The following is a 4,888-nucleotide window of genomic DNA, read 5'->3' as shown; positions in this document are numbered from 1 at the left end:
TAGAATAAAATGTTTTTGTTTACAAGCAGATACCCTGTTCTTTTGATGTTTTTTATGTTCAGATATTCATGTAACAAAATATATTCAAATTAATACCTAAATAGGGACATAGTAGTATACTTCAAGTATGATGTAAAGTTCACTTAAAGAAAACTTACGAGTATACTTGCAGTATAAAACTACTAAACTAGTAGTTTACTAAGACCATACTTCAAAGTGTACTAAAAATGCTACTACAAGTTTTTAATTAGAAAACTATCAGTATGCATATGTTCACTTTTAGTATAGTTGCAGTACAAGCTAAAAATATTGTTGTAAACTAGTTGTGTACTCAAAGTTTACTACTGTTATTCTTAAAGTATACTTTTATATACTAGAAAGTGGGCCAATTTAGTCCCAAGGAGTATTGAAATAGTACACTTACAAGTATACTACTAGTACACTGATATTTGTATACTTGCTACATAAAGTATACTTAAAAATATACTTGAACTTTACTTAAATATACTTAATAAAATAAACTTGAAGTATACTACTTTTTGGTAAGGGAACACTGGGTCCAGGAAGTGTTTGTGTGTTGTTGTTTTTTTTATTGATAAGATGTGAATGTTTAACCTGTTCAATGTTGTTCAGATGTAGGTCATGAACATAGAGAAGGAGGAGCTGATCTGTGATGGAAAGATGATCAGTCATTGTGAATAGTTCAGCCGACATCTGCAAGAGCCCAACAGTTGCTACAGTTATGGATTCAATATTATACATATACAAATATTATTTTGATAACAGCAACAAACCTTTCAAAAGGGAACACTTACCAACAGCGCCCTCTTGAGTCTAATCATTTAAAATATTCCGAAAGCACAGCTTTATGACTGGCTGATTCTTGAAAAATAGCTAAATGAAAAGCTAACGTTGTCTGAAAGACGCTTCAGAAATGAGGAAAGCTATTTGATAGGTAATTAAAAAGCGATAGACTAAAAAAAACAAACTGTGCTTTCAGTTGTGGCCATCTATGAGTAGACTATTCTTTTTGAATCAAAACATTGTATTGCTGCTGTATCTGCAAAACATTTACCAACTGAAGAGCTCATTTGACTAGTGAAGTAAAATAAGAAAAGAGAGTAAAACTAAAACCTGTTATGAAGATAGTTGTTATTACAATGGGTTATTAATTATTATTATTATTATGTAGAATCTGCTTATCTGCATGGGTAAAATTAATTGGATGAAAAATCATATCAGTTTTAGTGTTTTCATTTGAAATAGTACCTTACAAAGTTTGATGTTTTATAATGTTTTACATGAAATTGTTGACGTTTACTTGTACTACTTCACTACATTTCAAAGTGATGAAACTTTTACGTTTTTAGCTTTTTTTTTTTTTTTGTATTTGGTTTGGTTTCTGGCGTGTCTGCCAGCTTAAAAGCTCGGAAAAGAAAGCACGCAGCCAATTTGTTGTGCACTGTCTGAGTCTGAAACTGAGTTATCCAGAGAAGCTGTTTCAATGGTTCCCTTTCAGCTCTTAACAGTTTGTCAAGTGGAACATCTACAGCTAGGTGATTTTCCTTGGGGGGAAAATGAAGGGAAAACATTCATTAAAAGCAACATTGATAATCCGTTGCACTACATTTTCCGGAAACTTTCCATGGGAACTTAATCTGGGGAATTTTGGAAAAATTCTAAATTGGAAACTTAACAGGAATTTATGGGAATTAATTGGTAATTTGGGGAAATTTATAGAAACTGTATCATATACAAACATAAATATAAACATTTTGTTTGATCATAAGTTGACATGAATGCAAACTAATACAAATTGTAAAAATGACATTTTTGGATTTTTTTCAAATTTTTGTTGCTTATGATACTTTTTTCAGGATTCACTGATGAAAGAAAACTTCAAAAGAATGTCATTTAAAAAAAAAAATAGAAATCTTTACTAATAATATATGTCTTTACTATCACTTTTTTTTAAATCAATTTAACACATCCTTGTTGAATAAAAGTATTAATTTCTTTCGAAAAAAAAAATTGCTGACCCCACACTTTTAAACTGTAGTGTATTGTTTTAAAAAAAGATTTCCATTTTAAATAAATTATACTGTATATAAATCTTGTAAAACTTTTTATTCATCAAAAAAATCCTGAAAAAAATGTATCACAGGTTATAAAAAAAAAATAAAAAAGCAGCACAACTGTTGTAATGGCTGATGAAAATTCAGCTTTACCATCACAGAAATACATTATATTTTAAAGTATACTTAAACAGAAAAACATTATTTTAAGTTGTAATATACCTCACAATATTACTGTTTTGTCCTGTGTTTTTGATCAAATAAATGCAGGGTAAAATAACATTTTGTGTACGCACCATAACAAAACGATAGCTGAAATGTGGAACTTTATTCACTAAAATCAGTTTAATCTTACCAGAAACTCGTTCACTCTACTGTTATTTAATAGATTAAATGCACTAGAATTGTATTGAATAGTACGTGGAGACACGTTTAAAAATTAAAATATTCATATTAATCAAGGATTTACTGACTTTTAATGCACCTTATTTCGAAATGTACAGAAATATGTCCTTTAGTGCTTTTTTTTTTTTTTATTCACTATACTATTTATTACTAATGTTTCATTTCAGGTGTACTGTATAGTTTGGCTCTAGTTTTGTATTTATTCCAATTTATATGAAAAGGTTCATGTACCGTGGATTAAAATTCATATGCACAGCAAATCCTTTTCACTGAACATGTTGAAAAATGAGTTTGAAAAAGTTGTCGGGAGCATGGTGGTGGTGACGTTGAAGGCGAGCGACCGTGGTGCTGTAGTTTGTTTATAGCCTAAGTTTAGCTTTTTAGTTCTGGCGCTTGTATCTAGGCATCAAAATTCATCAAATTTATATTATTTTGTGAAGATTATCTTGATGGACAAAACGTGTACGGTTCATAAACTATGGTTGAACACAGAGCTTATTTTTTTGCCATAATCCAAAAGCCAATGGAAAAATCCAATTGGCTTTTTGTCGAGGGAACCAGTGCGATGCCCTCAGCATAGACACAGTCCTGAGTGAGAAGCATTTTTTTTTTTTTATTCCTCTCATAATTCAGACTCATCACCTATGTAAGTTTAATGTTGACACCCAGTACAGTAGGTGGCGATGATGCTCCTAAGGAGTTATTCGCCATTAAACAAGAAGAAGAAGAAGAAGAGTGAGAAGTATTCATTTCTTGCTGTCCCTTACGAAAAAGAAGTTTATTCAAGTGTGCTATTAGTATCTCCTTTTAAACTAAAAATAGGAAAGTATACTTTTAGTCTACTTTTTATGTACTTCTCAGAAATGGGCTTTATGTACTTCTCAGAAATATACTTAAAATGACATTTAAGTATACTTGATTTATAGCCTACTTAGAAAAAGTCTAAATATATCTGAGCTATACTTGTGTTCCTAATCCGTGTTTTCATTGTTATACTGTAGGGGGCGCTTGTACACACCTTCTGTACAGAATTTCCAAAAAACACAAGTGAAGAAGAAACCGAAACAACAGATGCTTCCACATCATTAGACATAAAACAGCATCAAAACTGTGTAACGTCGATGTAATCAGCATTAACTACACAGAGCCGTTGTTCACAGACAAGCTGCGCAAAACATGCGCAAAATATGATCGTGGTTTTGCGTAGCTTGTCTGTGAACAACGGCTCTGTGTAGTTAATGCTGCTCCGCGTGAAAGCACGCACGTGTAGAGATTTACCGCTGATTACAGAACCGGCTTTACTGACGAGATGCGCATTAAATATCGTGTGATATTTATCGTGCAGCCCTAACAAGGAGTATTGAAATAGCACACTTACAAGTATACTACTAGTACACTGATATTTGTATACTTGCTACATAAAGTATACTTAAAAATATACTTGAACTTTACTTAAGTATACTTAATAAAATAAACTTGAAGTATACTACTTTTTGGTAAGGGGTAGCTACAGTGTCAGTGTCAAAGAGCCATTCTTGTGTTTTTGGATGCCCCATCGAGCACAGGCGTCTCCGCCGCTGAGGACACTATGGTCAAAATTCATTTTCGAAGGAAATGTCCCGGAAAATGTGGGCAAATTCCTATATGTTTGTACCAATCATTTCACGCCGGACTGCCTCACAAACCAGTGTCAGTTCAACGCTGGATTTTCGCAAAGGCTGCTTCTGAAAAAGGGCTCAATACCAACGATTCGAGCGCGAAAGCCAGACAAAGTAAGGATCACGCGTCGTATTTTGTTTTCCAGATTGCCTTCTTGGCACTCTGTAAGGCTAATGTTGCCAAAGTTGTCTCTGATCGTAAATAGGAACGCAGAGCAGGAGCTCATCTTCTTCTTCTTTTGTGTTTTATTGGCGGTTGGCAACCTTGCATTACCGCCACCGACTGGAATGGAGTATCAGGATTAATAAAACATAAAAACCAAGCAAAATAAATCTACAAACTAGAAATCAAAAAAGAAAAAGAAAAAAATCAAAAAGGCTTTATTCTTTTATATAATTTAATTTTTTACTAATTTAATAATATCATCATATATCTTACTAGCGGTTCTCCTTAATAGACCTGATAAAGCCATGAGCTGCGGCCCCAATGACGCACTTATACACTATATGTACTTATGCACTATGTACTCAGCCGTGTAGTGTATGAATTATTTAAGGATATTTTGTCATTTATAATCAGACTCTGATTGCCCCTCCCCCTTCACAACGTAATTAAAGCTGCGACAGTTGATTGCATGAAATGTTGAACATTCCACACTTCGTTTTTTCGGTTGTTTAAGTGCATCAGCCGGGTATTTAAAGTGCATTTTTCTTTTTGGAATTTTCAGTGTGAACACACTACTCGCACTA

This window comes from Sinocyclocheilus anshuiensis, unplaced genomic scaffold, assembly GCF_001515605.1.
Source record: "Sinocyclocheilus anshuiensis isolate Anshui unplaced genomic scaffold, SAMN03320099.WGS_v1.1 scaffold229, whole genome shotgun sequence".
NCBI lineage: Eukaryota > Metazoa > Chordata > Actinopteri > Cypriniformes > Cyprinidae > Sinocyclocheilus > Sinocyclocheilus anshuiensis.
This window is presented reverse-complemented; position numbering follows the sequence as displayed.